At 31.8% G+C, this 12,442-nt stretch overlaps 1 protein-coding gene across 1 annotated transcript in view; it reads left to right on the forward strand.

Annotated features, from left to right (window-relative positions):
* The window catches only part of RAPH1 (Ras-associated and pleckstrin y domains-containing protein 1), an 84,673-nt gene that overhangs the window by 26,018 nt on the left and 46,213 nt on the right, over window positions 1-12,442 (forward strand). The gene's annotated exons all lie outside the window — the stretch shown is intronic.

Below are 12,442 nucleotides of genomic sequence, written 5' to 3' on the forward strand. Positions count from 1 at the left end.
AAAGAAAAAAAAAGAATTGTCTCTATATAGTTTATTTAAATAGACCTAGGCTTTTGAAAACACTATAAACTGATGAGTGAAAATACATTACAAGTACTCAAATAAAATAAAGTCACATGAATATGATTTCATTTGTGTTTGGTAATCATCGAAATAGTATCCATGTAGATTTATTTATTAACAATTTCTGCTATTCACAAATCAATTTCTAGGCAGTTTTGTATTATAATAGTGCTGAGTTCAATCCAGTAATGATAAATCATTTCAGATCTATTCTATTAAAATCACATGGTTGATTTTGATTAATAAAAGAATATTGTAAATTTATAAAGAATGTAACTTGAATGTAATGTGAATGATTTATATGGTACAGTATGTGAATTAGTTAATAAATGTAAAGTATTTCAACACTAATTAATCATCTGAAGAAGAAAACAAGACAAACAAAAAATGAAATAAGTGTTTTACCATACCCCTGTCTTTTCTTTGTTTGAAATGAACATTTAAGTAAAAGATGCCGATAAAACCTTTATTAAATAAAACAAAGTATGGTAATGTTCAGTAGAATAAGAAATCTCTTATATCCGAGCGAAGATTAAATCACGAGTGACTTCTGAGACATATTAATTGACAAATATTATCTATACATTCTTATGGTATTACTATTCAATGATTAGATTATGTATATTTATATTCCTCTTATTATAAGCTCTATTTTGACCTATAATTTATTATTGTACGATTTACGGTTCTTAAGCTATGTTCAGTTTATTAATTACTGCCTCCCATGTTCACAGCCACTTTTTGGCTTTATTGGGTACAAATGTTATTCCCTATTTTATGGTGCGTTGTGGTCTGTTTGGTTGATGTATAAACCCAGTATGTCCGAAATAAATGATTCGATTCTGTTCGATTCGCATATTGGAAGGTAGCATTTTTATTCTGGACTCAAGTGGACGGGCTAAGCGGACATAGGACTAAATAAGGACGCTAGGCTACTCATACCGGTCGAAAGTCATTGGTTTGGTACAGTGCTAAGGTTGCATGAGTCGTATTTTGATTTGTGGATAAATCACGTGATAAAAAGCTGGACATAAAGTCATAACAAAATCTTTTTGTATAAATTAACTATCCAAATTTATTGTAAGAAGTCGCCTATCACAAAGGCTGATTTCATTCATATACCCATAGTTCATAGTTGTAAAACACAATAAAATGATTACAAGTTGACTTGTTATTAAGCTCACTTCAAAAATTTTAACTTTTATAACAATGAAAGAATTAGAGTTAGACGTTTTTTATATGCTGGTTAAACTGTTCATTTTGATGAGTATAGTCGTTGTATTCCAATTACACGCTTGAATCATGTGGTATATGACAATCTTACACCTGACCAAATTTACATTTAAGACATTGTGTAGTGTGAAAACTACAAATACAGTATTACGTTATTTGTTTTTTCTTCATGTACTAGTAAGTGATAACAGCCTATAAAACAATAATTATTAGACTGAAAACAAAACTCTCGAATGAAAATTTCACCATATTAATTACGTTTGTTCAGCTCTACTTGTTAAGTAAATCTATCACAAACAAACAAAATTAGTACCGTAAACTCCAACCTGATGTAGTAAATGAAAGACATGGACTCGAAAATTACTTATTTAGTTAGTTGAAACATTTATTTGCATCCCTTTTGTCATTGAAATGATATAGATATTAATTCTTATGAGTGATTTTAAATATATACGTAATACTGTGGTGAATATTACTTATCTTGACAAATATAAATAGTATATAACACTAATCAATAGTAAAATGCCTTGGAGCAGAGGATTGAGAAGATTGAATTGAAGAAAACAGGAATGTAATCAGAGAGTAATAGTAACAATAACAGTAATGAAGGAACGATGAAACATGTTAGAGACAACTGATGGAAGATGTGGAAATGATGTATTTAAAATATGGTTTTCATATTTAGCAAAGACACTCTGTAATCTTGCATCCAACAATAAGTTGGTTTTTCCCACTTGACGTCTTCGGTCACTACATTTGACGTCTCATCCAAAAGAGTTGAGGAGGGGGTGACATTCTGCGGACGCCGTTGCTGGTCCGAGGGAGAAAGTGATAGATGGGCGGTCTGTCGCATGAATGTGACGTCGTGAGGGACACCCTATTAAGGTGGCGTTGGCTGTAGTAGTCTCTGTCAACGGAGAGCGGAGTAGGATTTCCCGGGTTCTGGGTTAACATCGGATTTAGATAGACCGTCAGGTCGTCATTGCTACAGAGGTCAAGGCGCCGTCGGACTCGACAGTTCGGCGAGAGACATGACACAAACCTAGACAAAGAAGAAGGCGGGAAGGCGAGCAAAAGTGATTTTCATTTGAAGCGGGAAGATTGAGAAGATTCAATTGAAGAGAACAGAAAGGGAAACAGAAAGTAATACTAATAACAACAGAATTGAATGAATGATGAAGCACGTAAAGGACAACTGATGGAAGATTTGCAAAGTATGTATTTAGTGTGTGATTTCTATATTTTAAGAAATTACTCTGTAATATCTCATTAAACAATTACCTGGTTTTTCCCACTAAGTTTCCTTCACTACAATACCAGCAGAAAACGTTTCATGACATAATAGGTTACCGTATATTAAGCTACTTGTAAGTAGACAAATAAAACATTTAGAAAATAATCGGATCGTAAAGACATTTTGAAAGCTGAAATACGAATTATTTATGAAGAGGTTGCATAAAACGCTTTGGAAATAGCTGATTATGTATATTAAAGTAGTACACAATCGAAAATTGATACGAAAGCTATCAAGACTTGACTATTTTGCTCATACACCAATAATTGCTTAATTATTTGTGTTTACTGTTTATAAAACTTCAAATAAAATCGGAACGTAAAATTTTTAAGATGCCAATAAAAACTTTTCACTACAGGGTTGAGGAGATCCTTAATTTTTGGATAAGACCATGAATCGATAAATCTTGAACCACCATTGAAAACCTGGAAGTATTGAATGGCCATTACGTACCAGTATGGGACTACTCAGAAGTGTGCATCCGTGATCCTGCACCAAAGGGACTCGAACCTAAGACCTTCGGCCTCGCGCGCAAGGGCTTAACCACTGGACCACTGATCTATTTTCCATTGTCTACGGTAGGCAACTACCTCACATTGGACACGGATTAGTTCCAATGGTTACAGCTTCTTACCAGAACACCTAGAATTACCTTTCGAAGTCAGTCACCAGTGAGCACATGATGATTATCAGTATATGTTTGCGGAACTTGTTAAGACATTGACACCGTTGAATGCCGGCTCAGTTGTCTAGAGGTTTAGACTTCACACACAAGACTGAAAGTCGTGGGTTTGAGTCCTATGTGAGGGATCGTTGGTGCACAATTCTGAGACATCCCAAACTAGAACAAAATGTCCGGCCAGTGCTGCCAGGTTTTCGATGATGTTCTTACACTGATCAGTTCATGATCTCATTATATACTTCTCATATTTACTCATAAAGAATCAGAATAAAACTTTGATCTATTCAGAGTTTATAACTTATTGTACATCATGAAATAAAGGTCTACTATCAGAGGTATTGTGACCACTACTTTGGTATTCATTTTAAATACTTCATCTTGGTATATCGATGGGATGTGGTAACCTGAGATTGTAATTTACTTACTATTTCATCAGTTTAACCTTACTAACATTTACCTCGTTGTTCAACCTTACAGTTATTAAAAGACAACTGTTGTGAAAAAGTTAACAGTTTAAATAATCTTAATATAGTTAAAATGAATAATCTGATAAGACGGAATAACTCAGCGGAATCGCATTCTATTACAATAAGTTTCTTATTAATTTGAATAAATGAATTCAACATTTACAAGTCTATATGTATAGACTAAATTAAAGTACTGTTTCCAATCTAATCACTTTGGTAACCTTTGAATGTAGAAAATCACCTAATATTTCTATGAAGAAGTAAAAATAAGTGCTATCTTAAGTTCTTATACATTGTTTGTCAATTAAAATTATAAACAGAACAATTTTATTCATCACGAAAATATGATATAATGAATAGTGACCAGGGTAAAATCACTATGAAGCAAAAAAATAATAAAATCAATATCATAATATTAGTTTCAAGTTATTTACAATTTAATGGTTGAATTTATGTGTCGATTTAAACTAGACCACCATTAAAAACCTGATAGCACTGAACAGCCATTTCGTCCTAGTACGGAACTACTCATCTGTGCGTATCCACGATCCCAAACCAAAAGGACTTGAAACAGCCGTGCAATGCTTCCAGGTTTTTAATGGCGGTCTAGCATAAATCGACTCATGAATTCAACTATTAAATTAATATAATCTCCATAAATTCCCATTCCGATTATTTTTGCAATTCTTCATAATAAATAAAGTTATTAGAAATAAAATGTTCGTATTTCGTTCGTTTTCTTTATGTATTCAGTTATTGAGTTGTTTACACAATTCAACCGTTAACAATGTTCAATTTATTACCGTATTATTTAAGTGAGTTTTCAATAATAACTCCTCATGTCTACTGAAATCAATGATGGCTTATAGTTCCCAAGGCATGATGTGACTGAAATAGAACATTCTGTTTAATAAGAGATATGTTCATAGTGATTTAAGTAGTGTTTTTTCTATTTCCAGTATCTTGATTTTGCTTATGAATTTATAAAATTTATTTAAGACAATTACGATAGAAAGTATAATGAATGTATAAACAATCCCAATTTGCATTGATAATGTTTAGTTATTCTTATAATGATGACATTTTCAGTCAATATGATCTGTCAATTTACTCTCGTTATGTCAAGTTGACCGATATTAATACTACAATATATGATGTTGAATGATCTTCAATCCAATGAATTGTAAAGTATCATTATTTTCTTTCTTTCATTATATATTTAACCTTAACACATTTACACTATTTATTGATTAATCCAAACTACATATGATGACAGATAAACTAAGTTATTTTAATCACAAGAGTTTATGTCAATAATTCCTGTTGTTGACTATCAATCTTTCGTTTTTTTATCCAAATGATATACACTGTTTGTTTTACCTTTAAGTTCAAATCATTTTTTGTGTGCAAAATAACGAAATCTACGACTTATCTATTTTCAGTTTAGGTGTTGTGGAGATTGTTAAGTTTTTGATTGAAATCATGAGTCAATTGAAGCTAGACCAACATGAAAAACCTGGAAGCACTGGACGGCCGTTTCATCTTATTGTGGGAATCCTCGGCAGTGTGCACCTACGACCCCTCCTCGCGAGATTCGAACTCAGGACCTATCGGTCTCGCGCCAGGCGCTTAACTAACTAGACCACTGAGTCGGCCGGCGTCCAATGTTGTTAATGTCTAACTTCAACCATCTCCCATTGTACTGAGGTAGTCATCTGTTTCTGCCCGACACGGATTAGCACCACTGGTCACGGTTTCTCACCAGAACTCAGAGAATTTTCTCACGAAGCTAGTTACTAGTGAGCACATGGTAATTATCAGTTTTTAAGGGTCGTGGAGATCGCCATTTTTTGATTGAAACCATCAGTCAATTGAAGCTAGACCACCATGGACTTGTCTATTTTGTTTTCTTTAATATAAATAATTATATTCTCATATTAAACTACTGATTTGTAAGATCCGAAAAATAAAACAGTTTATTTGATCATAACAGATTCACTTTTATCATTGAGAAGAGCAAGTATCACCAGTACTATTCATTGTTAGAAAAATTTCATAAAGAAGAAATATCATCTGAAAATTGCAATAGATATTCCTTTTTTATTGATTATTTATTTTTAAACAATTGTATCTATGAGCTTATTTACAGAAGAAGAAGAGGGGACTTAAATTAAGCCGAGAAATGTTAGAAACTCAATTTTTTTTACTCATTTGACGATGGTTATTCTTATTCGAATAGGTTCATTATCTGAAACAAGGATTGATAAATGTGTATTACAAATACTCATTTGATACAATACAGTTATTACACAACAATGACAGTTTAAAACGAATGAAACTATGACAGAAAACTTGTTAATATATATTAAAAAGATAATTTGTTCAGTTTATTATTCTATTGCTATTGTGATGTGCTACTGACGTCGATAGATATAAACAGTATGTATCATCAATCAAAAGTGAAATGCCTGGAAGCAAAAGGTTAAGAAGATCAAAGAAAAGAGAACGAGAACAAAGATTGATTGGTGTGGAAACGAAAGAAAAATGAAGCCTGAGATGATTGATAGATATTTGCAAAAGGAACGGTGAAGTTTGAGACAATTGATTGACATTTTGCAGATAACGTATTTACTGTATGGTTCTCAGATTTTACTAAGACGTTCTGTAATTTTGTGTTCAAATACATTTGATTGTTCCCACTTGGATTCTCGTTCACTGCAGTATGGTTGTACAAAATCATTTCTGAATAAGAAAATAAAATGAATATGTAGAAATATGATTATTTTCACTTGTATTATATCAAGGATCAAACACTACAGAGGAATAAACACAACATTTTCCGCTTCATCGTACGAACTCTCTTTAATATATTATTACAAAAATATGTGAGAGATTATAATTATTTGATAATTCTATTTTAAAGATAAATATTCATCTAGAAATATAGCACATTTTTCATATTCGCATAACAAATAAAATCTTTTTTATAGTTGAATTCATGAGCCAACTGAAGCTGGACCACCATGGAAAACCTGAAATCTCGTAGGGCGGGATCGTGAGTGCACACTGCTGACGAGTCCCATAACAGGACGAAACGCCCATCCAGTTCTTTCAGGTTTACCATGTTGGTCTAACTTTAAATGACTCAAGAATTCAGCTATAAAATTACTAAAATCTCCCTAATACCGCCTTCTGAAATTTTTTTTCTCCATTTTTATACATAAATGTATTTATCAAATATTCATTTTGACATTGATCTCGTTGGACGTAGATAATGAATACTTTCGACGGGTATTTGTATTTTTTTTCTTTCATCCAAAATTTTTTTAAATAAGAAATTGTATATGTGATTTACTTTGTTAACAAATTGACATATTAAAAATTAAAAACACGAAGTTCAGCGAAGGGATCTCTTCAACGAATTTATTAACAAGCTGTTTAATCGTACATATATGAAAACCTTTTTTGTTAAAGTACTAGTTCCGTGAGGAAATGTGGACACAAATAACCAAGATGATGTAATAGAAAGATTATAATACTAGATTACGTAATACAAATCATAACAATAGACTTAGCAAGTTAGAATTGTATTATAACGAGAATGTAGCAAGATAACTAAAACATTATTACAACAATTAAAGGTCATTAAAGGTCATAGGGGTGTAAAAAAGTTAAAATGATGATGAGTACTTATGAATAAAATAATGAGAATATGAGACATAAGTAAAAGGGGTATGCAGTCGTAATAACAATATTAATAATAATAATAATAATAATTAAGGCCAAGGTAGCGATAACGACAGGACGTACTTCTTTTGTACCTATAGTTATGGCTTGAGCTCATGGATCTTAAGAGATTCGGTTATTTTTAGGGGTTGGATACAAAGAAATCTAGGTAGACTTGAACTAATCGTTAATACAACCTTAAAATCAAACTGTAGATCCGTAGAATGATTACAGTCGATTAGGTGTTCAAGTATATATATACTATTGTACAGCTTGATAAGAAATTCGTTGAAAATAGATCCATTTTCTGAACTTTGTGCTTTTAATTTTTAATGTTTAAGTGGGAATTATCTGTCATATTATTTGACATATTACCTATCTATCAATGAAATACTGATATAATTTGTTTATAAAACATTTATTAAGAAATATGATAATAAGTGATAACATTCATCTTGAATGTACTTTTGCTTTAATAAATAAAAATAAAATGGGCGTTTTTAAAATGCATCTTATAAGCAAACAAAAAACAAAAATAAGAAAATGAAAGAGAAAGGAACAATTGAAATATTAAAGGTGAACTTTAAACATCACATAATATACCCGAATCGATTGTTTCAGTTGTTTACAGAGAAGGTCAATATTGAAATCTTTTTTTTGTGCTTTTTCTTCCAAATAAGCTAAATAATGTTATTATTTTTGGTTACCATAATTATCATACTATTTAAGTTTCTTTAAGAAACTGATAAATTTTCTTAAATATTCTAGACTGTTTTACTCAACCTCTTAGTTAAGTGTTTTATTAATTTCAACAGTTAAGACCATGAGTCAATTGAAGCTAGACCACCATAGAAAACCTGGAAGCACTGGACGGCCGTTTCGTCCTATTGTGGGAATCCTCGGCAGTGCGTATCCAAGACTCCGCCTCTCGAGATTCGAACCTAGGACCTATCAGTCTCGCGCGCTTAGTCAACTAGACCACTGAGTCGGCCGGCATCCAACAGTGTTAACGTCTAATTTCAACTAATCCACGAAATTGAGCGACACATCCACCACTGTCATCAGTTTTATTAATATCTTATTTAAAACAAGAAAAAAAATTATTTTTTTTATTTTTTAAAAAATCTACTTGAGGTAAACTAAAAACTACCTGGCTAAAAAACAATCTCTCACTCTAATGGGTAACATTTTAAAAAAAATGCTTATCAGGCACGACCAAACCATCCAGCTCAGAGAACAAAACTCCATCAATATCAGCTAAACACTTTTTGTGGAATTCCAATGCTCTCTTCATGACACTATGTGATAAAACTTACATATGAGAATCAATTAAAAGGTTATAGGCAAAGTTTAAAAATACAGCTGATAAATAGTTCAATTTATGTTGATTAAAATATGAAACATATTTCCTTCCTTTTATATTATTTGTTTAAAACTTTCAATTGATGTTTAGGACTAAAATTGATCTGTCTTTTATTGGTATATGTGCATTCTGTGTGAATTGCTTTGATATTGCCTATAGTCACAAATACTAAAAGATATCAGGACTCAGTAACTAAATGGATAACGTGGTGGTACTTGAAGCGAACGGCACCGGGTTCGAATCTTGGAGTGAACATCAACTCTGCGATACGGGTACATCCAGCTGACGAGTTCCAAATAGGATGAATTGCACTTCCTGAATTTCACTGATAACCACCATCTATCTTTGCTTATATTTTCTCCTTCTTTAATACAAATAGGTATGAAATTGCATAAGTAAGCACTCGCATGGTTAGTGCAATTTTTTAAGATAGGGAAAATACATTATTTTGTTAAAAGCTATTGATAACTTTTTTACTGACAGAAATCTGGTCAGTAAGATTGAATTTATGATTAAATAGATAAGACTTCATTGATTGGAACAATCCAGTCATATCTATATACAATCACTAAATATTCATTACTCACATAGTTTATTACAGATGTGCTTATCACAATATATTCGGAAAAAGAAATAACTTCTGTTATGAAATAAAGTGATTATGTTATTTACTATTCTACTTAAATAATTATTATAGAAAATATTTCTTAAATTCTTTAAATTAATACGATTCGTCTACACATTATAAAGGGGAAAATCATAGAATTGAAGAACAAATATGAATGAAGTAATAAACCTGTATATGTGAGCAGGTAAAAAAACACACTACCGGTCATGTAATTTAAGCTCATGACAAATACGGGATTAGAGTTATTTTATTCCAAATTTGTTTATGTGTACTGTTTTTGTGCAAATTGCATTGAAGTGAGCCTATATCATTATAACTAACGTGGTTTCTATTACTTATTATAAAAATGGTGATTTTTAGCTATTAACCTTTTGCGTTTGTCAGTTTATTGTTTAAACTGGAGCTTTAGTTTTCTATATACGGTCCTTACAGTTCAATTTTGGATGCATAGTATAAAAATATATTGTTTTCACGTTTTGACGGCTAGTTTCAACCAATAGGATAAATAGTTCTTGGCTTCGTAATAATCAAAATGTAGTACTCAAGAAGTCTAGACCATAATGCAACTTCATCAATGTAATTTGATTTTTACTAAACATGAAAACATGAAAATCACTCAGTGTTCGGTGAGAACAAAAGTCTCATTAAAACAGCCAGTTGTGACACGTTTGAATCAGATTCAAACAACACGAGTGGCGAAACTTCCTTTAAAACTAGAGATTTACTTGATAGCTGAGTATTGGCTAGGATGAATGTTAAGCTCAGAGATACCTGCTTAATGTGTTCACCAGACTAATATCAATTATTTCCTAAATTTACTTCACTTATGGTTTTCTGTAATTATAATACTTACTTATACCTGTTGCCCCTCTTGGTGGAGCATAGTTTGCACACCAACATTCTCCATAGAACTCTATCCTGGGCAATTCTTTACAGTCTTCTCCAGTTGCTATTTATTTTTTTCATGTCTGCTTCCGATTTTCGACGCAGTGTTTTCTTTAGTCTTCCATTTTTTCGTTCCTCTTTTCCCTTCCGAGTTAAGGCTTGCCTGGTGATGCAGTTTGGAGATTTCCATAATGTACATCCTACCCACCTCCAACGTCTTTTCTTAATTTCCTCTTCATATGAAAGCTAGTTGTTTGTCTCCCCCAGTAGGCTGTTGCTGATGGTATCCGGTCAAAGTACATAAAGTATCTTGAGCAGACAATTGCTTATAAATAATTGTACCTTCTCAATGAAAGGTGATCACCTCAAAAGAATCAAATTACTTCCAATATTATTCATCAAAAACATATGTGTCTGTGTTATTTTATCTTTAAAAGAATCCAGACGGAATTTCGACATTTGCCATTTACTAATCTTATGCCTGGTCTGCAATAATATTATATGTAAAAACTACTAATTTTCCAACGAATCTTAACTATTCATTAACTCTACATTGGAAGAACATTAATTTCATTGTGATTCACTCGCACAATAATGATAATAATAACCATAATAATAATTATGATTATTATTATAGTGATTAATTATTACCTTAGTAGACGAAATGATAATAGAAATCCTAAATTATTATTTACACTACATTATTCCAAAATATAAATATGTAGATTCAATTCGATAAATACAAAAATGCAGACAATAACATGAAAGAAATTGATGAAAACAGTACGTAGTTTACATTTTTCACCTTTTCGCCAAGTATTCTGATTAGGCAACACTTGTATATGCCATATAGCTTACTAGTTAAGTAAACCAATTAATTATTGAGGTGGTAAAATATCATATACAATTTATTAATCATTTTCGTTTATTGGCATTCAAGGCTAAGAATTAATTGATAACACAATTGAATGGAAAATGGAAGTGATAAATGTTAATAGTTTAAAATGCTGGAAGACTGAATTATAACTAAATCCGTCATAATGGTCACGTGGATAAAAGTTGGCCACTTCACACACTCCTTGAACTCGATTTTTAATCTCTACACACTTGTAAATCAGTATATGGGTAAAAGATATAATTTATTCAGTTAGATCTCCAATTCTGAAAAATTATTATTATGTTTGAGTTCTACAGGAGATTATTTTTGTTCCAAATTGTTTGGGTTGAGTGTATCTAACTGTGTGACGAGGATTCAACGCAAAAGGGTAAGCGTTTACTACCTTGATATTTTAGACATGCATTTACGATCACTCCCAACAAACAAAAAACGTTATTCCAGTAACTTTCATTTCTCGCCTAAAAACGCCCATCACACAAGAGTTGTAAGTAAAATATGCATGCTGGAAGTCGAATAAAGTTAGACATGAACACCGTTGGTCGCCAGATCAGCGGTCCGGAGGTTAAGCGTTCTCATGCAAGACCGAAGGTCCTGGGTTCGAGTCCCTCTGGTGTGGGATCATGGAAGAGCACTACTGAGTAATAGCATACTAGAACGAAACGGCCGTCCAATGCTTCCAGGTTTTCAGTGGTGGTCTAGCTTAGATTGACTCATGAATTCAACTAATAATACCACTACAATCTCCACAAACCCTATTCTGATTAGAAATCCACTGTTTTAACTTTCCATGCTTATTTTAATGATCCTAATAACTTTCTGTCGTTATGTTCATTTGTTTTGTTTGAAAGTGTTTCGCAGCATTATATAGATTTAAGCCATAGAAATCAAATGGTATGTTTTGACTTAATGAATAGTATCAGTCTATTCAAATGGATGTAAAACTACTGTTTTCTTCCAGTCATTCACAACTATACAAATATTTAACTGGTAGTTCACGAAGAATTATTATTACTCAATAAATAAACATTAATTTTTATGTTAACTGGAGTATCTTAATAAGGATTATAGACTTGATAATAAGCCATTATATGTGCCTTCGTTTTAAAGAAATAAATGTTGAAATATATTACCAGTATTATATAATGAAGAACATTAAAACAACAAATCTAAAAGAATTCAGAAGAATTTCAGACAGTTGAGTTC

Source organism: Schistosoma haematobium, chromosome 3 (genome assembly GCF_000699445.3).
Source record: "Schistosoma haematobium chromosome 3, whole genome shotgun sequence".
Classification (NCBI taxonomy): domain Eukaryota; kingdom Metazoa; phylum Platyhelminthes; class Trematoda; order Strigeidida; family Schistosomatidae; genus Schistosoma; species Schistosoma haematobium.